Raw genomic sequence first — 24,253 nt, 5'->3', positions numbered from 1 at the left:
CACTGTCTACTGAGAAAGAGGTAGCTCACTTACAGCAAGCCTCCTCTTTAGTTAATGGTATTTTATTGGAATGTTTATTTGGTATTTGCTAATTTACAAAGAAGAAAACTAAAATACAATCTCTTAAAATAAGGAGGTATTTGGATAATTGCTGACTATAGGGCCCAGTCGCTAGAGCTCTGTTCTGTCAATGGGCTATTTGGGAAACTTTGGAACCAATGTAGTTTTGACCCCTAAACTGCACTTTGACAGACTAGAACCAGAGAGGGTCCTCCATGAAGTAAAACTCAAGTCAGAGAAAGACAACGGAAAATTTTTAAAAATATGTTGTCTATTCTTTGTGGAACTTGTTGAGTATTTCTGCCAAGCTAGAAGTTGAGGGAAATCATGGATTGTTAAACATTAGAAATATTTTGGTGACAAATTCATGGCGACCTCAGATGTATAATAATACTGGACTGGAATACAGAATGAGCTGCTCAGGAGCCAGTGTCTCCTCCAGGAGCTATAGACGTATTATAACCTATAAGATTTAAATCACTCCTTAAAAAAAGTCAGGACCTTCTAAGTGAAGAAAGTGGCATTCCTCTTTGCCAAAATTTCCTATTTGATTTCTTATTAAAAAAAAAAAAAAAACTTACGAGAAACAACTTCCAGAATCAACAACAGACTTTAGAATCGCTGTACACCCTTCTGGTAATAATACAATCTTCTCCACATTTAGGGTATTCAGCTTCTCTGCATTTCTACATAAAGCTTCTGATGGGGTTTTCTGTGTTGTGGAGTTATCCAAGAGTCATCAAATCTTAATGCTGAGAGGGACCTAGACACACTGATCCACCCTCACCTCCCAGGTGAGGAAGCAGGCCAGGGATAATCCCTGACTTACCTGAAGCTGGAGAACAAATTACCTGTAGTGGAACATAAAACCCGAGATTTCCATCGGATTGAGAGGAAACCCTTTTTTGTCCTGAAGGTCATTCTAGTTGTGTACAAACTAACATCAGCCAGTTGGGTTATACCACGTGCGAGAGGAGAAAGGAAAAGAATGATTCAGAGAAAGGGAATGTCCTAATATTTTGTAACCTTTGAAAAAACGGGGAATTTTAGGAGCCCTAAAACTAGGGTGAAAATGGAATATCTTAAGGTTTTCTGTGAATTCCAAACTTACATACAAAAAGGCTATGTTAAAAAAATTTTTAAGGACCAGTAGCTTAACAAATTTGAATAATGTAAACCTAAACTCCGTCAGGATTCAATGATAAATGCTCAGTCTTAAGCAGGACAAATCAAGCCTCACAGAGACTAAATTTAATCTGCTTGGTAGAGTCAACATTCTACTAGTTAACAGGCAACAAAAAGTTGTTTTCAATTTCCCCTACACTCCTTTAAAGCCTTAGTTTTCACAGATACGATCTCAGTCACAAAATAAGGACCTATATACAGCATTACATCTCAGCTGTAAAATCAGCCTTTTTTGTGAATTGGCAAAGTAGTCTACATTAGTTATTTCTGTTAAAATTCATATAGCAACACTGACTCATTTAGTTCACACTTCTATCATTCACAAACCTGAAAATGGAGAGTGATTCTGGCTCCATCATTTCTGACATTAAAGTCTAGAACCTGCTCTCTGTACGGGTGCCTTTTCCACGTACTTACATTGTAAATAGCAAAGAGGTCAAATCTAGCTGCCAGTGACACGTAAGCCAAGAATTAATGGGTTCTAAGATTAGCATAAATTACCATAAACAATGTAAGTTTACATTTCCTAGTACAGAGGTGACAACAATTTTTTATTAATTTATATACTCACTGCCCATTCCCCTGCAAGGTGTAAGATATCCTATAATAAAAGGAAAATTCAGGCTGGGCATAGTGGTTCACACCTGCAATCCCAGAATTTTGGGCAACCCAGACAGGAGGATAGCTTGAGGCCAGGAGTTCAAGACCAGCTTGGTCAACATGGTGAGACCCCATCTCTACAAAAAAATTTAAAAATTAGCTGAGCTTGGTGGCATGTGCCTATAGTCTCAGCTACTTGGGAGGCTGAGGTGAGAGGATGGCTTGAGCCTAGGAGTTCGAGGCTGCAGTGAGCCGAGATTGCGCCACTGCACTCCAGCCTGGGCAACAGAGCCAGACCCTGTCTCTTAAATAAATAAATAAAAGTAAAATTCAGTGAAGATGGAAAATAATGAGTAAAACACAAAACATAAATCAGGAAATGCAGAGGAAAGAGGAGAGGAAAACTGACTAAAAAGAACTCATCTCTAAACCGAATTCCAACCAAACAAGCCACCACAGCCAAGAGGAAACCAAAGGCATGGTCATGGGACCTCACCGGCCCTTGGGTAGGCATTCCAATCAACCAGAAACAGCCATTCTCCTGCTTCTAGAACTTAACAGGATCTGTCACTCTTTTTATTAAAGGGTGCTGCTCAGCAAGGAGGAGGCTATCCTAGACACCAATTGTGTCAAAAAGGGAAGAGGACTCCCCATCTTGTAATTTCCTACATCAGCCTTCAGGGAGGTTGAAATATTCGATCCCATAAAGTGGTTTCCACAAAGTTGCCAAAATATAGCATCCAGAAAGTAGTGCTTTAGCTAATTATGAAGATAAAGCTTTGAGAGTTTTCAGAAATGAAAAGTCCATCCTTAGGGCGATTCTTCTTAAACGTCAGCTTTTGACAGCATGGGAATTGACAGCATGGGAATGCCGTGGGGATGATGCACGCACTCACTCCCCTGGGGAAACCTGCACTGCAAGGTGCACATGTTGAGTAAGCTGCGACACTGCACTGGCGTGTTATCAACGTGAATCCCTCTGGGAACCTGAGGGAGGAGAATGCAGCAGTGCTCGTGCCTCACCTGGTGTCACAGGCCAGCTCCACGCTCAGCCGAACTCGGCGTAAAGGCACTGGCCTCACCGGTGACGCTCTGACCTCACTCAAAGAAGGGCTGACGCTCCCACTCATAAACTTGGAACAAAGCGGAATTTAATTTGAAGGTTTATATTCTGTGTAATGAATTAAGTTACCCCCAAAGCATTTAATAAAAGTCGTATCTTAAGTGGTGCTGCTGAAACCATAGTTGTCCTTCAGAAAGATGAATATGACATGATAAAAGGAAATTTGCCCAAGTAATAAGATTACCAGAGAAGAGCCTCCCATCAAAGAGAGTAATAAAAAATGTTTAAAAACTCAATCCATTTTATGATATGGCTTATCGCTCCCATTATGGTGCTGAAAAGATTATTTTAATGGGTCTCAAATTCTATGAGAACCATAAGTGAAACATGCAACAACGTGCTCTTAAAAGTCCAAAGTACTCTCAGGCTTTGGACTTGCAGACCTACAATTACCCTTTAGAGCAGCTTGAACAAATCACCCAACTTCCCATCAAAACACCACCCGGCATTTTAAAGTCATAAAAGTCGTTCAGGGCTTGAAACGGTGGATAACAGTAATTCTCGTCTATGTTTATAACCAATGAATGAATTAATTTGCTTTTGTGGTTTTCTGTCTGTAAGATGCGAGGAGGCATTCTTCCTTACTTCTTACATAGAATAGTACCGAAAGTAGGTAAGAACCCCCTTTCAAACTCTTGGAAGAACAGAAATATCAATAAGTGCAATGCACATGGGAGAAGAGTTTGAAACGATGTCACCCATATATCAACAGTGGCTTTCTCTGGGGATGCTGGGGTCACTTTGATAACTTTCAAGTTTCTTGTGGATTTTACATATGATTTTATAATCAGGGACAATAAAAATCCTATTTTAACAGGGAAAATCTCTGAAAACCAAATGTCTATAGAACTCTAAAGCCATTAAAATTCATAATTTTAAAGGCACTAATAAAGTACCTAATTCCCTACGGCATCATCTAAACAGAAATCCTGACACATGAGTCCTTCTTCATGAGGATCAATGCTATTTCAGACACATTTCCTTTCCTTTCGAGAAATGTGTACTGAGCTCCTCCATCAGCGTGGAGTGGCAGGGGTCCTGCTCAGCACGGACACATCCTGGAGGGCAGCGGAGAAGGTGAGGTCAGCGAGGGGGCTGGAGGGCCTAGGGAGCCTGCGGGCCTCTGGACAACCTGTGGCTTTTACTTTGTGTGAGACCAGAGGCATTAAAGGATTTTGAGTTCAAAGACAAATATACTTCATTTAAAAAAAATATTTGATTGAAATACATCATGTGTGTATGTATGCATGTCTGTGTGTGTCACAAAGTCCAGCTCAATGAGTCTATGCAGACTGAAAAACACTCAAGTAACCAGCACCCTGGTCAAGACACAGAAAGGCACCTCTGGGGGCCCTAACTTGCTTGTTCCAGGATCTCGCTGTCTGCAACGTGGTAGGTAGACTTTGGGGGCCAAGGCATCCCATTGTGAAGAGCCTTGTATGCCTTGCTGGGGCCCATTCACGGCTCTCAATCTGCAGGGTTTAAATAAACTTAGTGAATGTGATGGAAACTCAACTGTGCCGAGCTTTTAATACACCTTCATCAGGACTAACCTCGCGTAACCTTCTCGTGATTTTGCTCTGCAGAGAAAGCAGCATCAATCATGAAGCCCAACAGGAGCTCCACGTCGCCCACTGACAGATGTGCTTTCCATGCGTATTGGAGGTCTGTGGGTGATGAGGACCATATCCACCCAGCAGGATCAACAGAGGCAGATGCACAGGTGTTGACAACAGAAACCTGGGCCCCAAAATGGGAAGCACAAGAGTGCCTGGTGGCATTTATCCTCAGGTGTGGCGAAGGCTGGGCCGGGAGGCTTTTTCCCTCTGGTCAGTCCCTCATTCATTCATGCATCCACCCACCAAGAGCCTGTCACTGCCTGGGCAAGGAGCATGGCCACAGGCAGCAAGGGAGAAGTGGACAGTCCACCGCCCCGAGACCCAGGACCCAGGATCCCGGCCTCCCTCCAGCTCTTACACTCAATATTCTGTGTATCCTCAGGCAACTCATCTCTATATTCCTGATAAAATGAGGTGCCTGGACTAAACCAGCAGCTTTTCATTTTTCCTCTGAACAACTTCGGTGCTCCCTGTGGGGCCTCGCTATCTGCGGCAGAAGCGGGAGCTGGGTCAGGAACCCTGAGCACTGGCTCGGGTCTGCACGCAGGGGAGGCTTCCCTTGGAGGGTTCACTGGACAAGGGCATCCCCTGGCTGAAAGGCCTGAAAGCCTCTTTGCATTCTCACATCTAAAAGTCTTATGTTCTAAAAGTCCTTTCGATTCTTATGATCAGTGATTCTATAAATTTTTAAGACAGGGATTTTGAAGAATAAAATCCCACATTAGTTCTTTGGTACTTCTGTCACCTGCTCTGAATTATTCCAATGAATATTCAAATGACAGGTAACTTTAAAAATGGATTCCTGAATTCTGGACATTTTGACACACACTGATTATATCAACAACAGCTCCACAGGGCCATTCCCACAAGAAGCCAACATGCTCTAACTTCTGGTCTTATAAAAAGATGCTCTGGGCCCCATGGCCCATTTCTCTGCTCCCACAGTTTAATGCTGCAAACAACTTTTCTGTACTCACTGTGTCTAATTTCTGATTCTCCCCTAAACAAATCTGAATCAGGCTTTGGGCCCCAACACTGCACCAACACCACCTGGCCAGGTCCCCAGAGACCCCCATGTGGTTAACTCGGCCTCATCTCACCAGACCCCAGTTGATACCTCTGCTCCCTCCCACAAGGAACTGCATCCTTCCCATGTCCTGACGCACGCAGCACTACACTCCTCTCCACACCTCCCAGCTCCTCCTCCACTCCCTGACCTCTTAACCTTGGAGTGCCCCAGTTCACCCTTGGCTCCATTCCACCATTCCTTTGCCATCTCTAGCAGTCACTGTCTCACACTAACAACTCCCACATTTATCCCTGACCTTTCCACCTTGCCCTAGACCCCAGACTCCTCCAGTCACTTGTTCAACATCTCCTTGTGGAATGTATAATAGACATCTCAGCTTACTATGTCCAAGGCCAAATACCTCATCTTCACACCCAAAGTCACTCCCCCAGTAGCCTTCCCTATCTCAGAAACTGCACTGGGGATAGAGATGCCACTGCAGTCATCCATAACCCCTTCCTTTCTCTTACATCCCAACCCATCCACACACTCTGTTGGCTCCACCTCCAAAACACACTGGAAATGGACCCTTTCCCACCACCTCACTACAGTCACCCTCCTCCAAGGTACAATCTCCCCTCCCCATGGTGATCTCCCAGCTCCTCCCCTGTCCTTCCACCATGGTTTACTCACAAGAGAGCAGTCAGGATGTTCCTGCCGAGATGGAAGTCAGATCAGGTCTCTCCAACAGCTTTCATTTTACTCAGAGTGAAACCCCAAGTCCTTATAATGAACTTGACATGACCCTCCCTGATGTGGCCCCCACCAGCTCTCCAGCCTCCCCTCGCCCTCCCGAGGTTGGCTCTGGGTGCCTGGCCTCCTCGCTGCTCCCTGCACACAGAGCTCATCCATACCTGCTGCTCCTCTGCCCAGAGCTTTCCTGAGACCCCTGCTCAGCCAACTCCTTCACTTTCATCAAGCCTTCGTGCAAACGTCACCATCGCCGTGGCCTTCCTCACTCCACTCCCCATCTCACCTCCCAGACTCCCGGCTCCTCCTACCTCCTTTCCTGCTTCACTCTTCTCTCCTACTCATATTTCCATCTAACATGATAGTCAAATATACACATAATGTTTCTTGTCTTCTTTTCTCCATTAGAGCATAAACTACATGAGGGCACGGATTTATGTCTGTCTGGTCTTACTAATGAGTCCCCAGAGTGTGGTACATGGCCAGCAATCAATCAGTATTATTACTGTAAGCAATCAATCAATATTATTAAAGAGATCAATGAATAGATGTAAAAGGCTGTGGAGAGGTTCTTATAGGAACCACAGTTAACTATGGGTGTCCCTTTGGGTGAAGAAAATTTTCTCTAGCTGAGTAAATATCCTTACTAGAAATAAATACATGGAAAATGAGGCAGGAAGGAGATAAAAGAAGGAAATAATATGTTATTAGCAAATTGTGAAAGATTTTTAAAGGCAGAGTTAGTTAAAGTTATTGGCCACATGGTTTTTTTAGTTACCTGTGGTCTTCAATTATGGAATCGTTCTCTCCTGTCCTCAAGGTCATAAATAGCTAGGCTTTTTCCATCTGTCCCTACCCAGTCATCTGGCTGTGCTCCTAAATCACAATGTTCTCTCTCAGCACAACACTGTGTGTTTTGGAGAGAAAATCCATTGTCTGGCTGAAGCCCTGGACTGTTGATTCAGGAAACAGCCAGCTCCTTCCCTTCCAGCCTCCGGCACCCTGAGAACTGGGTGTGAGTGCTGAGTTCTCCACCTGTCTTATTTCTTAATATGTGTGACCAGCTCAGAGCCAGGGATAAGTCAAGACTCCACCAGCCCAGGTATGGCTGCCCAGCTGCCCCCAGCCTTGCCCTCAGGTGGGTCACAGCTTGCTATTTTTTTCCCACTTGGGTAAAAACTGCCTGACTTTCTTGCCTTGAGCTTCTCATGGCATCTGCCTAGAATCCTTCCCAACTTTATGAAATTTGAAAACGTCTTCCTTCTGAGATCTTTTTTCTTTTCTTTTATTTATTTATTTGTTTGTTTATTTATTGAGACGGAGTCTTGCTCTGTTGCCAGGATGGAGTGCAGTGGCGCAATCTCGGCTCACTGCAATCTCCGCCTCCTGGGTTCAAGTGATTCCCCTGTCTCAGCCTCCCAAGTAGCTGGGACTACAGGTGTGCACCACCACGCCTGGCTCATTTTTTTTTTTGTATTTTAGTAGAGACTGGTTTCACCATGTTGGCCAGGATGGTCTCAATCTGCTAACTTCGTGATCGACCTGCCTCAGCCTCCCAAAGTGCTAGGATTACAGGCGTGAGCCACTGCACCCGGCCTTCCTTCAGAGATCTCAAACCTCACTGACCTGAAACGGCGTGGGCTACATAAACACCCATGTTCCCTGTATTCTTCAACCAACCCACGCCAGAATTTTGTGATGGCATCTTCATACCTCTTTTATGGATGGCAGGATGCTCTACTGCAGGAGAATGTCCCAGGCCCCAAACAAGGAAGGTCTGCTGGTGAACTAAACTGTCTCTTCATTCCCAGATGGAGACTTGGTACTTAAAAGAATGGCTTTGGCCGGGCGCGGTGGCTCACGCTTGTAATCCCAGCACTTTGGGAGGCCGAGGCGGGCGGATCACGAGGTCAGGAGATCGAGACCACGGTGAAACCCCGTCTCTAATAAAAATACAAAAAATTAGCCGGGCGTGGTGACAGGCGCCTGTAGTCCCAGCTACTCGGAGAGGCTGAGGCAGGAGAATGGCGTGAACCCAGGAGGCAGAGCTTGCAGTGAGCCGAGGTCGCGCCACTGCACTCCAGCCTGGGTGACAGAGCGAGACTCCGTCTCAAAAAAAAAAAAAAAAGAATGGCTTTTGGCTCCTGTAACTGATCACACTCGAGGGTGGGATCAAAGTGGGTGGCAAGCCATTGCGTGCACTCCCCTGTACGCCAGGCTGCAGTAGGAGGAGGCACGGGTGGGGCTGTTGGGTTCTCAGCAGGAGGCTGAGCTCCAGGCTGACCTAGAACCAGCCCCGCTACTGGGCAGAGAGATGGGAACCTCTCACCTGCCCTGAAAGTTACGGCTTTATTAGGAAAAACTACCTATTTCTGACAACCTATGCCAGGCCAGAATTCCAGGCTCTGCAAAGACAAAATATTTTTTGACTGAACATGCCCATTTCAGGCCTTTCATAAAGAACTTCTTTATAGTACTATGTGCCAGTTAAGGATTTCCTAAATTCCTTTGTCTATCTCCCCAATAACCAAAAAGAGAGTATTTCTAGTAGACTCGGGGGACTTCAAAATAACGTGATCAACAAACAGGAGCAGGGGCTTAAAACCCATCAAACTCAATGGAACACTGGCTGATAAAATCCCCTACCTTCCAAAATTAATGAATCTGTCTTTCTGTTCAGTTCTTCCCCGAGGGCATGTCCTGTTGAGAGCCGGTTTCATCTGTGCGGTGTGGCCTGATGGCTCAGCACCCAGGAGCTCTGCGCACCCTGCCGCCATGGGCTATCCGTCCCCAGATCTCTTCCCACAGGGTCACTGCGGTCCACCGTCCTGCCCTCGGGGAATTGCAGCCTCCCTCTCACAGGTGTGAATCACCCTCACCCCTCACCCCAGCCTCCCTTCTGTCCCCACCCCTTCCCCAAACAGACAAACCTCAAACACTACCCAGGCCCCGCCCCACGGACTCATTCACTGATGCCATCGCTGGACCCAAGTCAGCCAGATGAACAGCAGGATGGTGTCAGAGCCTCGAGCTTGGGAAGCACAGGATGAGAACAACGCAGCTGCCTCCCTGGGCCGCCAACCCCAGCATGGAAAACTCACGCTGGTCCTCACTCCAGCCTGGAACGCTCCTGCTGAGGCCAGCTCTGCTCTGTCCCATTCTGTCATCATTAAAGAGAGAAGGGATGGCCACATCTACCTGGAATAACCACTTCCTCCTCTGAACACAGCTCTCATCTGGAGCCCCGATGTGTCATATTCCTCCACCTTCCTGGAGGGAGGAAGTGCCCCAGTAGGCTGACAGCTGAGCTTTAATTCTGCTCCACAGCCAATCCAGGTTTTCTCAATACTATCTCTGTGGAAAAGTGCATAAAACAGCAAGAATAATTGGCATAAATGAGACAAATGTAACCCAGAAGCTTAGTCCCTAAATGCACACTGAAAATAAATTCATAAAAATATAAATGAAAGCAAGTTTTCTTTATATTTAAGTATAACGAAGCTACCTATTGATAAATGGGGCCTTCTCCACACCCAGGTCCAGGACTATGTTCCTTGCCTTATTTTTTCTTACAACGCTTACCACCTTTAAATGAAGCAAAAACAAATAAATCAATAAATCATATAATTAACTTTTATTTTATTTACTGCCTTCAATGGTTAGAATGTAAGTTCTCCTGAATGCAAGGAATGTTCACAGTATTGTTTATTTGTTATTTCCCTGGGTCCCAGAACAGTGTCTGGCATGTAATACAGCCTCAAAAATATTTGCTGAATGAATGAAAGTTTATTCTATTAAGCAAACTGTTATTTCTGGATGATAAATGTCATGTCACTCCTCGGCCTCAAATCTTTCCGTAGATTCCATCACTTCCAGGACATAGTCCGTGTTAACGAGGCATACATGGCCTTCGCCATGTGGTCCTGAGCATCTGCCTGAGTCTTTCCTAAATCCTACACATCCCCCCTGGAGGCCAACATGCCTCTCAGGCATACCATGGCTTCCCATCACTGCACCTTCATGTACACAGTTCCTCCTGCCTAGAATGACTTGCTCCTCATTCCCTTGTGTGACAAATGCCTACAGATCTTTTAGCAAAAAAACAAAAACAGAAAAACCCTCCGCCAAGACTGTGAAGCCTTCCCCAGTATTCCCATCCCCATCCAGGAACTGAGTACCACCGCTTCCATGTTCCCATGGCAACCCGCGCATCCCCCAACACAGTGCTAATCACCTTGCTGTCATTGCTTGTCTCTTTGCTCACCCACGTCATTATCTTTGCATCCCCAGGGGCCAGCACAGTAGGTGGCTAATAGTTGCGTCAACTTAAATGGACTCAAACGCGCCAGGGGGAGGGGAAGAGAGAAGTCAGCGCACTTTGGGGCTGAGTTTTGTTTCTTTCACTTGTACCTGATGTCTGTGCTCCTGCCACAGACGTCCACACAGACACACAAGCTAAAGAGGAAGATGGACAAGAATCGGCACACGCTTTGCTCCTCTGGCTTCATCTTGAACCAGAGGGCCCATTCATCTGTGTAAAGCCATTAAATATTAAAGCTGTATAAATCACACAAACCAGTATTTCTGCCTCTCTCCACTAAGTGTCCAAATCAGGAGCCAATAAAACACTGGAAGTTTTTTTCTTTTTCTTCTTTTTTTTTTTTTTTTTTTTTTTTTTTGAGACGGAGTTTCACTCTTATCGCCCAGGCTGGAGTGCAATGGTGCGATCTTGGCTCATTGCAACCTCCACCTCCCAGGTTCAAGCGATTCTCCTGTCTCAGCCTCCTGAGTAGCTAGGATTACAGGCACATGCCACCACGCCTGGCTGATTTTTGTATTTTTAGTAGAGACAGGGTTTCATCATATTGGTCAGGCTGGTCTCAAACTCCTGACCTCAGGTGATCCACTTGCCTTGGTCTCCCAAAGTGCTAGGATTACAGGCATGAGCCATCGCACCAGGCCTAACACTGGAAGATGTTCTACGTATATAAGTTTCTTGTACAGTGAAAATTATACACACGTGATACAAAGAAATCATAAAATGTCAGTGAACACAGGTTGCCCATGACATAAAGGACATGTGTGAAAGAAACGTGAACAGGGTTTTCTATAACTCTTCAGGTGCACACATGGGGAGCAGCCAAGGATTTCTGCAGAAAAATTCACTCCAGAGGTCAGCAGCTAGAAGTGCAAATGGAGGGTGAGTGAGCATGAGCACCTCGTGGACTTAGCCCTCCCAGGTACAGTACTGGAAGATGCTCAATACACAGCTCAATGAGAAATGTAGCAAATGGAGTTCTTCTTTAGTCTTTTTTTTTTTTTTTTTTTTTTGAGACAGAGTCTCGCTCTGTCACCCAGGTTGGAGTGCAATGGTGCAATCTTGGTTTACTGCAACCTCTGCCTCCCGGGTTCAAGAGATTCTCTTGCCTCAGCTTCCTGAGTAGCTGGGATTACAGGAGTCCACCACCATGCCTGGCTAATTTTTGTATTTTTAGTAGAGACAGAGTTTCTCCATGTTGGCCAGGCTGGTCTCAAACTCCCAAACTCAGGTGATCTGCCCTCCTCAGCCTCCCAAAGTGCTGGGATTACAGGCATGAGCCACCGCGCCCGGCCAAGCCACCATGCCCGGCCTTCTTTAGTCTTAAAATTAGAAACTTGTTCCCCTAAAGGCCAAAAATGTTCAGAGTTTTCTAGAAGCAGTGGCTCATCATGATTACACCAATATTAAGGAAATACAGTAAAGGCTTCTGGACACCAGTGGTGTGGCAGGCATTCACTCACCCAGGCTCAATGCAGGCTAAGTTGTGCCCAGCTTGAGAGGACTGCCAGCATTAACCCGGAGCCTGCTAGACCCCCCAGGGAGTTGCTACCAGCTACAGTGCCACACTCCTTCCTGACACCAGCTTTCAGCCTCTGCTTGCTGGAGAGCATGTCACCAAGGTTGAGCGGCAAGCAGCTACAGCCCACAGCCTGGCACAGCACATGACACAGGAGATTGGACCTGTGGTTCCTAGGCAGCTGTGCCTAACCATGCTAACGTGCTCTTTGCACTATGAAGGCTGGAGCAAGGCTTGCTGAGATAGAAGAGGAAAAAACAGATCTGTTGCTGGAGATATGCAGAGAGATAAACAGAAAGCAGAAAGTATAGTTTTAAATTTGGTGATGGTGTTGGTTTTGTTTTGTTTTTTGAGACAGAGTCTCACTCTGTCACCCAGGCTGGAGTGCAGTGATGCGATCATGGCTCACTGCAGCCTCCAACACCTGGGCTCAAGCCATCCTCCCGCCTCAGCCTTCTGAGTAGCTGGGACTACAGGCACAGGCCATCACACTTGGCCTTTTTTTTTTTTTTTTTTTTTCTTGGGTAGAGATGGGGTCTCAATATATTGCCTAGGCTGGTCTTGAACTCCTGGCCTCAAGTGATCCTCCCACCTTCACCTCCCAAAGTGCTAGGATTACAGGCATGAGCAACTGCACCTGGCCTTACTGGTTTTTAACAGGCATATATTTGCAGGAATATCTCTTTTTATTTGCAAGTGGCAATGACTAAGGCTTATTTAGGCTAGACAGAGTATTTCTCTGGATTTGGGGCTGAAGCTCACATTACCATCTCTCTCTGTCTAGTCCTCTAGTCTTCTCTCTGTCTAGTCTCCCCTGCAGCTCTGACCTCCCACAGTGTGAGCCCATGTGACATGTGCACTTAGCTGCTTGCTCCATAATCATGAATGTTCAGTGACCAAAGGAATGGCACAATAATGGAATGAATCCGAGAAACACATATTGGCCAAAAATTGCTATTAATTGAGTAATACTTAGATAAACGGTAATTGATCCTTCACAACAGAAATTAACATGTTTGAAACAGAGCTCCTCCCCGGGGGAGTTCCGTAACTGGTGTGTAATGAGCATCAGAAGCATGCGGCAGCCCTTCAGTAGGAGCCTAGGCACAGGTCTAGGGAGTCAATGACTGCAGCATAGGCACGGCAGAGGCCCCAAGGCTGCAGGTGCAGCGAGGACTCCTGCCCACCCCAGCCCCAGGCCCGTCCCCCAGGTTGGCTTTCTTGCACTCTGAAGGGCACGTCTTTCCTACAGGTGACCCAGTGTGTAGGAATACCTCTATTTCTGCCTCCTCTAAGTGTCCACGGTATCTTTTAATTCTACAAACGGCACTTAGGGAAACAACAGGGCGGGTGGCTGTGGGACGGGGGGAACTCAGGAGAAGAATGTCTGCAAAACGCAGGGAGGCAGAAGTGAGGGGCAGCCACGGGTGCCTTCCGACACGTGAAGGCCGGAAGCTTCTATTCTCGGCGACCAGATGCCTAGGGAGACTCAGGGAACCCTGAGGACTCCCAGGCAGGGCAGGGATGGGACTGGATACAGCAGCCACCAGGGCTCTTTGCCATGACCTTAGAGGAGGAAGTGGGGGCTCAGAAACGGAAATGAGCACAGGTCACCTGGGGAAGGGCTGGGTGGCCACCCTCCATGCTCACCTCCCCGCCTGGCACACCCAGCTGCAGTGAGCAGGTGATGGCTTGATGGAGCTGCAGCCTCCACAGACCCACGGAGAGGGGTGGAAGCCAGGTAGGCCTCCTAATTCCACACTGCTTCTTGCCTACCACTGGCTCCCACACAGCCCAGGACACGAATGATCTGGAAATAAGAGTCAAACTATACAAAACTATTCCCACACAGGCCCAGAACCAAGCGCCCACAGACACCCCTACACGGGCAGCAAGGGCTGGAACCGGCAGCCTGGCGGACATCCGCCCTACAGGGCTCTCCCTCGCAGAGACTGCAGAAGAGGGTGTGCAGTGCTCAGCGCGGAAGGATGTTCTCCCTGCTTTTAAGGAGCCGTGACTATTTTGCTCAGCGCCCCTGGCGTGCCTTTCTCTGTACAAGAAGGAGACTTAGTGGCTTCCCCATCCCATTACTACAGCTGGGCAGCTTCTTGCATGAGGGCACCTTGCTAACCTGAGTCACCCCAGGCTGCCCTAGGCTCCTTGTGCACTGAGATGCTGAGTCCTGAGGTGCCTTCCAGCACCAGTGAATGGGACTAAAGTCTTCTGCAGTGTCGCGACCATTCTGAAGCGAGTATTCCGTGGTCGTCTGTTACCCTCTGTGAAGCCCAGGAAGCAGGGATTCAGGGCTGACGAGGGACCACTGTGTTCTCTGCCCATGCGTGGAAGCTCTGCACTTGGGCCCCAAAGCCTGAGTAAAGTTTTACCTTGAACTTCTTCAAGCAAGGTAAACAGTAGGGTTCAGTGCTGAGGGTCTGCAGTTTAAACCCTGATTCCACTACAAAATAAATGCTAGACTGGGCCACATATTTAAGCTGTGTTTTCCTTATGCTTAAAATGGCAGTAAAATTCCTTCCGGAGGCCATGCAGGGAGATAATGCCCACAGAACGCTCGGAGTGGGGCTTGGCAAAGACAGGGCTAGACAGGGGCTGTTATTTAGTGCTGGCATCTTTTATTGGTGGCGATGTTATTTTATTTTCTATGATTATATAATTTCCTCCTTATAATCTCACCCTTATTGCTTATCTTAGAGTGAGGTTTCAGGAGCAACAGCATCAATGTAGTGTTTGATATTCTGGACAATCTAACACAAGTAATTTCTAATTCATAATCCACTATTTGTATTTGTTATTTGTTTATAATAAAGCAAGCAATGCTTTGTCACTTTTCCACAATCTGCCACCAACCTCAGATATGCTTTCATGAAGCTTAGCTTCAATTAAGGCCGATGTGCTTTACTTTTGTGAAAAATGGAGATGTGAAGACATTCTGTGCTCTGCTAGGCTGTGTCCTGAGAACCCCCCTTTTAAAAAGGTTCTCAGTATTGTAGGTGTCACTTTTTTCCATAACAAGTCACAAAATGTAGTAGCCAGTTAACAAGACACAGGTGTTGCTCCCCTGAAAGTGCCTGCAGAATGGTGCAGGGGTTCTCTCCTCATCCATAGCTCTTCCACATGATTTATTCCTGCTGCACGCCTTCTGGGAGTCCACCAGGCTGACGTCTGTGTCTGTGGAGGCGTGTGTGAACATGTGCACGTGAGGGTACATCCAGTCTTCTACCAGCTAATACGTCAGAGACCACAGAATGTTAGGCTGGAAGAGACCCTAAAGGTTACATAAACCAACTCCCTTATTTTACAGCTGAGAAATTTCAGGTGCAAAGAAGGGAGAGGCTATAACATGGTGGCACTAGAATAAGACTGCCAGGTTTGAATCCTGGTGCAACTACTTATTACCTGTGTGATCTTGGGAAAGTGACTTAACCTTTCTGGGTCACAGTTTGGATACTTATAAATGGCAGATATTAACAGTCTCTATTTGTGTGGATATTTTAACAATAAAATTAAATCATTCGTGTAAAGAACTTAAAAGACTCTCAGATAGGTTGTGGTGGGCTATGATTGTACCACTGCACCCCAGCCTCCTGTAGCCTGGGCAAAGGAGCAAGACTGTCTCTAAAAAATAAAAAAATAAAAATCTCCAAGATAGATATCAGATCTGCAAAAGTTTGGACCTAATCATTATCCAAAACTATGGCTTGATGACTTCCAAATTCATTGCTTCCTTTTTTGGATCATCATTTATATGGCACAAAATGTTGTAAAATGACACAAAAACTAACATTAACGAGCATACCTCTGTGTTGTAGATGTCTATATACAGATGTCCTTGTCCCAAAACCTCTGTGGGTCCCCAACTGCATAGATGCCATTATAGCAATAATGTTCCCAATAAAATGCAGCAAAGTATAACTAAAAATTTAAGGAACTCCATCAGACCCTTAATGATTCTATAAATATAGCCCTAAGGTCATTTGTAAAGCCAATAAAATACATTCCAATTGAAGCACTTACCGCAAGTTTTCATCATTGGTGACAAAAGTACATGAAGAAGTATTCTGTGTCCTAGAATCAAGCCACCACTAAATTCAATCATCTGTGTATTCATTTATACAAAATCTCTATTTCCTGGTTTTCAGTCCCTAACGCACAAAGATTTTAAAGGAGGTGAGGCTGGGCTGAAAGCTTCCCAGGGTGGGAACCAGGTGTGGCAGCTTAGCTTCTATTCTCTGGAGCAATGCTTGGATCTCAACAGGCACTCGCAAATATTCTGGAATGAATGTAGACTGAATAAATAAATGCTTCAGAAACCAAACTTGCAAGCAGTGCCAGCAAATCATAGCTCAAAATATTTGTTCATCAGCTGTTGTTCAAAACTTTGAACTTAGCACACCAAAAATGGTTTATGTGTCACAACATGCAATGTGCCAAAGTGCAGGTTGGTTGAAAGTTGAACATACAAAACCCAAGGGCTGTCTACGGCAACAGGGCCTGCAATGGAATAAAGACCCAGAAGCCATCAGCAGCGAGGCCGGAGACACAGAAAACACAACCGGAGCCTTCAGGGCAGCAACAGGAGATGCAGCTTTAAGGGTCCATCAGGCACGAAGAACGACCTAGAAGAGGCCTGGCTCAGGCCAGACCCAATGGTATGAACTTGCAAGTCTCAGGGACGAGGCAGATCAAAGAGGCCTGGCTCAGGCCAGACCCAATGGTATGAACTTGCAAGTCTCAGGGACGAGGCAGATCAAAGCACCAGGACTTTGGGTCCCTGGAACCATGAGAGGCTCCCTATAAGGATGGCGCCCAGCCAGGCCCTGAAGGCAGGTGACCAGAAGGGGTGGCAGTGTAGAGCCCTGCCCAGGTGGAGGGGGTACGGAGGAGTTCACTTCTGGCACAACCAGGGTTGAGTTGGGAGTTGGAAGAGAGCCTAACTGAGGAGGAGGCTACAGAGGGAGAAAGGAGCCAGCCTGGGAGGGCCTCAGAGGGCAGGTGGGGAGCGGAAGCTCCAGGGCCCAGTGCAGGTGCAATGCTGCTGAGCACCTTAAACAGCCCAGCCTCCAGCACTGTCAGCACCTTAAACGAGATGTGAGCCATGTTGCTGGAGAAGCCTCCCACCTCCGTGGATAAGTGGTGTCTACCAATAGAGACCTGTGCCCAGTGGTTATCAGGATTTTCATATTGCAAAATGTATACAGCAAAGAAGGTAGAGAAAAGAAAACACACACACACAAATCACACACACACACAACATACATACATTTACCTACAATAAATTGATTGAGCAAAAAGGAATACTGACATCTCCAAGCCACTGTAAGGGAGCAAGATTATGTAGTTTGAAAAACAGCAAACTGGCTGAGCACGGTGGCTCACGCCTGTAATCCCAGCACTTTGGGAGGCCGAGATGGGCAGATCACGAGGTCAGGAGATCGAGACCATCCTGGCTAACACGGTGAAACCCCGTCTCTACTAAAAAATACAAAAAATTAGCCGGGTGTGGTGGCAGGTGCCTGTAGTCCCGGCTACTTGGGAGGCTGAGGCAGGAGAATGGCGTGAACCCGGGAGGTGGAGCTTGCAGTGAGCCGAGATCGCACGCCACTGCACTCCAGCCTGGATGACAGAGCGAGACTCTGTCTCAAAAAAAAAAAAAAGAAAAACAGCAAACCAATAAAGCATTGTTCTATTGGCAAATAAATACAGAGGTTTAGACCACTGCACCAAAGTGAAACAAATCACATGGTTTTCCTTAAGACCTAACTTTTGCATTGAATTTTTCTATGAGCCTTATGAATTATGGCAGATAAACCTGAAAGAGAAGGAATCAACTTATGCAAACACATTTCTTAAAATAATTTTTCTAACTTTCAGACTTTGGCTGGGTGTATCCCTACTACAGTGAGATGTGAACTCTGGAACCTCTCAAGCTACAAGCCATTCCCCACAGGATTATCTGCCTTCATTTTTCTAATGTAACAACTGCCTTCCAAGGCAGTGTAGCACAGGTGATTAAGAGTGGATACTGCTGCAAGATTGCCTGGATTTCGAAGCTGGCTCTACTAGTTACTGGCTGTGCAATCTTGCGCAAGCCACTTAACCTGTCTGTGGTTCAGTTCCCTTAGCTATAAAAAGGAGACAGAAATAGTACCTACCTCATGGGTTGCTATGAGGATTAATTGAAATAATATAAACAGAAAGCACCAAGAATAGTGTGGCACAGAGAGTATTATGTAAGTGTATGCTATAATTATTAAGGATACCTTCTATTTTCATAAATTTGTTTTTCCCTTTATTAAGAGTTTTGTAACGGAATTAATCTTGTATAGTTCATACCTGTGTTCCTCCATTGCATAGAGCATAGCTTTTATTTGCTATAGCAAATAACATTTTTGCAAATAGCAAAGAAAATTTTGTTGAATAAATAAATGACTGAATGAATTCCTATATTACTAGACACAGGCAAAAATGTTTTAAGGTGCCAGCATCATACCAAGAAACACAGACATCAGAAATAGACACAGAGCTTTCCTTAAGCCATCATATAATTCAAATGGTGGTTCTCTGCTGAAGCCTGTTTTCATCGAGTGTCTCTACAGCAAAGACGTGATCCCAAGCCCTGCTCACATGCCCAGAGAGATAACGAACCCATAAGTGAAGGTGGAACCACCAACCACTAAACACAAACTTCCTGTTATTGTTGGAAAAGGAAACTGGAAACAAAACCCAGGGTTTCAAAAGGTGACAGTGCTTGGAGAACCTCATGCAAACCACTTAAAAGAAAGGCAAGAACTGGAAGAGGTCTGGGTACCCCACACTTGGCTGGAGAACACAGCAATCGTGGGCATTCGCATTTAAAGCTGCACACTCAGCCCTCAAAAGGTGCTCCTGGGCATCACTGGGCCCATTTCACCAAAGGGAAACTGAGGATGATGACTCGCCATACTCAGAATAGCCCACGTGTGGCAGAGCCGGACTCAGCGGGTGAGGACTCCAGTGTCCCCGCCAGCCCCATCTCTTCATGGAAGGTCTGGTCAGCCTGCCCTCAGCCCTGCGCCCTGCAAGGCACTGTGATGACTGGCCAGCACAGCCCATACCAAAGCTCTCCCATGACGCAAGTCACCGCAGAGATGAAGACAGAGCCACGCACGTCCCCCTCCTCTCAACCTCCATCCTGGAAGGCTCTCCCCTGGGACTAAGACACAGCTTCAAAGAAGGAGCCACGCAGGGTACAAGGGCATAGAGGGAGCACCCCTCCAGGCAGCCCAGGCTCCCCACCCACCCTGATGCCTGCTGGGCTGGGACACCAGGCAGCGTGGCCCTGGCTCCAGGCCCTGGCTTTTCCTTGGAGAACTGGAACCCAGTGGGAAAGATGGATATGGTGGACTGCAAGGGTTTGTAAGGGCCCGTCCTGGGGGGGGTGAGGTTTGACTCTCTAGTAACCTGGAGGTGTCATCCACTTTGTGTATTAATCCTGGGTGCTCCCCTCAGTACACTATGTACCTGCAACCCTTGGAAACAAGGGCAGCTCCTCAGACAGCCCTAACCACTGGGGAGACAAGTCTGCCTATATAACCAGACTTCCTTCGGTGGGAAAGCACACCTCCCACCCCTCACCCATCCTGGAGTAGCCGGGGCCTTGGCCTCGGAGCTGCCACCACAGCTGTTCAGAAGAGCCACATTATCAGCTCAGGCGCACTATGTGCTATAGACACAGGCACGCAAGCCCTGTCTGTGGGGAAGGATCGTTAACTGGAGAAAGGTCATACTTCCAGTCTATTACCCACTGTAATGAGCAAATGCAAATGAAAGACCTTTCTCAGGTCATAAGAGACTGTGTGTTTTGGAAACCTGAATAATCCCTTAACTGAGGAGGAAACTCAAGAGCAATAAGCCAGCATTTCTGGGGCTCAGGGCCATGTTGTATTATTACAGAGACCTCCAGGCAACAGATGCCCCCCAACCAGCCTCCCAGAGTAGCTAAGCCTACAAGCGTGGACCACACTGCCCAGCCCAGCTGTACTCTCATAGAAAGAAGATATAAAACTTCTTGGAAAAACTTACTAAAGAATGCAAATTACTACATAGCAACCTTTAGGTCTCTGTAAACACTGGACATCTCCAGTTTGAACCACAGACAAATTTCAATTATCCAAGGTCGTGCATGAAAACAGTAGCAAGAGTGGTTGCCCAAAAAACCCTTCTATAGGCTTTGCAAAGAGTCTGTTTTAATACTTCGCTTGGCATACGGATGTGTCTGATAATCAGGGAGTTTACTGCCTGGCAAATAATGAAGCCACCCTAAGAAGGTCTACACAGTCCAAGGACAGAAGGGCGTGTGGGCTTCTCCTTCTCGAGCTCCCCACCCTTTCCTGCTGAGGACAGCAAGGGCAGGTGTCTGCAAGCCAGCCTCCTGCCTCACCATCCCTGTCCTGAAGAGATAATGAGTCCTTTTGGTTTAATGGACCTCCTGCTGGGCTGCAGCAAACACAGAAATGCAAAAGTAAGTAAGAAACTGTAATTTGTGACAATGGGGGACTTAAGCATATTCTCCAGTTAATCGTGTAATTAGTAAATGGAAACACGATTCCTCTTTGTAAAATTCAAATTCCACAGCCTGGCATCAAATGCACTCCAGCGTCTGGGTCCTGCCTGTCCTCTGGCCTCTAAGTGACAGTGACAATAGAGATGCTGAGTGCATGAGGAAGGTACTGAACTGTACATTCACTGGCCCATTTAGTGCAATGAGGTGGGTATCAGTAACCCCATCCTACAAGGATGAATGAAACGGGCTCCAAGAGGTCATGTGACTTGCCCAAAGCAACAAAGCCAAGCAATGGTGGGGATGGCAGCATCTCCCAAGGATGCCTGGCCCCAAAGCCCACCTGCTGTCCCTTCAACCAAGAGTCTTGCCTACTAAGGCAGGCGCCCCAACATGTTCATCTCTGGATTTCATTTGTGCCTGGCACAAAATGAGGCATGAGGTAGACCTCCAGTAGAAATTTTGGAACAAAGCATGGTGGACTATAGTGCACCTCCGGTTTGAGAAAATATGTCCAGCACACCACCAGAGCAACACTATCCACTTATTTAATGATCACAAACAAGAAAACCTCGGGTATGGGTAGAAACGCAGGTACTCTCTTACAATTATTTATTTTCCCAGTGATTTAAAAAAAATTTTTTAGGGCTGGAGTTTCTCTATGTTGCATGGGCTGCACTCTTACTCCTGGGCTCAAGCACTCCTCTGCCTCAGCTTCCCACAGTCGCTGAGATTACAGACATGCGCCACCCCACCCAGCCCAACCACACTCTCTCCTAGAAAGAAGATATAAAACTTCTTGGAAAAACTTACTAAAGAATGCAATTACTACACAGCAATCATTAGGTCACTGCAAACACTGGACATCCAGTAAATGTTAACAGTTGACCGAATGATTGAATAGAATTCCCAGATGTTTAAGGACATAATTTCTGTACTCAATTGAAGACATTATCCCTTTTCCCAAATCACGTTCTACCAGGCTGTTTCTGTCAAATATAGTGTTCTTGAAAAATTACTGCAAGTGCCTGGTCATAGACCTGAGGCCTCGATTGATCACACTATGAGATGAGGTTAAACGGAGCAATTCAATTTACAAAGATATTGATGCACGTTTAAAAACACTGTGATAGAAACTTCCGCAGAAGCTCAAATTTACTTTGTCAGAATTCTCTATCAGCTTAAACACAAAATAGCTGGAATTTACGAACAGTCGACCAGTTACATTTCAGTGAGTAGTGGACATGTACAATGATATTTCTTGCCAAGCACTGAAACCTCCTCCCCTCCCCACTTGGTAGGTCTGTGGGAAGGGGAGCGCCTTTGCAACAGAAAACGCAAATACAAGCATAGCACTGGATTCCAACCTTCCTTACAGCCAAGCACAGTCATGCGACCCAAGCTCCACTCAAAGCACCGTCCTAGGCTTAATGTGGCGCTGGAAACATGAGAAGACAGCAAGGCTCAAGAGGAGCCCTTCCTGCTGGTGGTGGCTGTTGCCTGCAAGAAGAATCCTGACTGATGCACAGCCTTGCTGTGATCCTGTCGGGTCACACATGCTGCCCTCACTATGTACCAGGAGAAGGAAGCAGCGCTTCCAGGAAGCTCAGGACAATCTTCAACTATGAACTTCTCGGCTCAGTTCATAGATCAATAAAAATTTGAGAAGCTGCTGGGAGCAAAGTGATCATCCATCAGATCATGTACAAATTGGTACATTAAGTGCTCAGTTCATTTGTTCACTTACGGAGCGCCTACTGGCTGCCAGGTGCTATTCTAAGACACTGGGGCTACAAAAACAAGGAAGACAAAAATCCACGCCCTCCAAGAGCTCATAATCTAGAAATGCTAATAGGTAAACAAATCCTTTTCTTACCACTGTAATTATATAGCTAGTTAAGTCCACCTGCCCTGCTGGAGTGGAGGCCCATAAAGTCAGGGACCCTGTCTGAACCTTCACTGCTGTCTCTCTAGTTCCTCATGTACCTAGTCCATAATAGGCACTCAATCAATATCATACGAATGGATGAGAGAGGAGTGAATGAATCTAATTCATTCAAACAGAAACACCATGGTAAATGTTACAATAGAGAAATATGGAACCTTATGATAATACTTCTTTATATGGGAGATATTAGCTGACCTGAGTGCTGAAAATGAGCAGAAATTTTTCAGAGAGAAAAGAAAGATAAGGATACTTAAAGAGCTGGATAGAACAGAGGCTGGGTGTAAAGGACATGCCATGCTCTAGGAATAGCAGGCAGTGTGATGGGGCCAGAGGTTACGTATGAGGAAGAGGCAGACAATGCAGTAACTGAGGCAAAGTCACGTCACTGATCTGACTACTGTCAAAGAGTTAGGGAATTGCCCTGAGCAAATACTAACTTAAGAACTCAATGCAGGCCAGGCGTGATGGCTCATGCCTGTAATCTCAACACTTGGGAGGCTGAGGTGGGAGGATCACTTGAGTCCAGGAGTTTGAGACCAGCCTGGGCAATATAGTGAGACCCTATCTCTACCAAACAATTTTTTAAATTAGCTGGGCATTGCTGATGTGCACCTGTAATCACAGCTACTCAAGAGGCTGGGGTGGGAGGACTGCTTGAGCCCAGGAGGTCAAGGCTACAGTGAGCCATGATTGCCCCACTGCACTCCAGCCTGGAAAACAGAGTAAGACTGTCTCAAAGAAACAAAAATGAACTTGGGTGCAGACTACTGGGTTGGGTCTCATGATGGCAATTTCAACATAAGTATCTGTATTATTCTGTTCTCACACTGCTAATAAAGACATAACAGAGACTGGATAATTTATAAAGGAAAGAGGTTTAATGGACTCACAGTTCCACATGGCTGGGGAGGCCTCACAATCATGGCTGAAGGCAAATGAGGAGCAAAGTCACGTCTTACCTGGTGGCAGGCAAGAGAGTGTGTGCAGGGGAACTGCCCTTTATAAAACCATCAGATCACGTGAGACTTATTCACTGTCATGAGAACAGCATAGGAAAGACCCATCCCTGTGATTCAATCACCTCCCACTGGGTCCCTCTCACGACAGGTGGGAATTATGGAAACTACAATTCAAGATGAGATTTGGGTAAGGACACAGCCAATCCATATCAACATCCAAGTAAAATACTTGGAAGTAGTAACATATTAGTCTAATAGTAAATGCTTTGTTCCAGCATTTGTTGAGCACTTATGGCAAAACATGAGATAAGCATACTAATAAAAGATGATTTTGCTCTTAGGACTCTATAGAGGCACTTATTTTTTCTTTTTTCTTTTTTTTTTTTTTTTTTTTTTTTTTGAGACAGGGTCTGGTTCTGTCACCCAGGTTGAAGTGCAGTGGAACAATCTCAGCTCACTGCAACCTCCACCTCCCAGACTCAAGTGATCCTCCTACCTCAGCTTCCCAAGTAGCTGGGAATACAGGTGCATGCCACAACACTTGGCTAAATGTTTGTATTTTTAGTAGAGATGGGGTTTTGCTATGTTGCCCAGGCTGGTCTTAAA

General features: G+C 46.2%; 1 protein-coding gene across 5 annotated transcripts in view; it reads right to left on the bottom strand.

Moving 5' to 3' along the window:
* LDLRAD4 (low density lipoprotein receptor class A domain containing 4) overlaps positions 1 to 24,253 on the bottom strand; it is a 445,676-nt gene that overhangs the window by 226,179 nt on the left and 195,244 nt on the right. The gene's annotated exons all lie outside the window — the stretch shown is intronic.

The sequence above is a fragment of the Symphalangus syndactylus genome, chromosome 1 (assembly GCF_028878055.3).
Source record: "Symphalangus syndactylus isolate Jambi chromosome 1, NHGRI_mSymSyn1-v2.1_pri, whole genome shotgun sequence".
Classification (NCBI taxonomy): Eukaryota; Metazoa; Chordata; class Mammalia; order Primates; family Hylobatidae; genus Symphalangus; species Symphalangus syndactylus.
The sequence above is the reverse complement of the archived record's forward strand: the minus strand, read 5'-3'. Positions and strand labels throughout refer to the sequence as shown.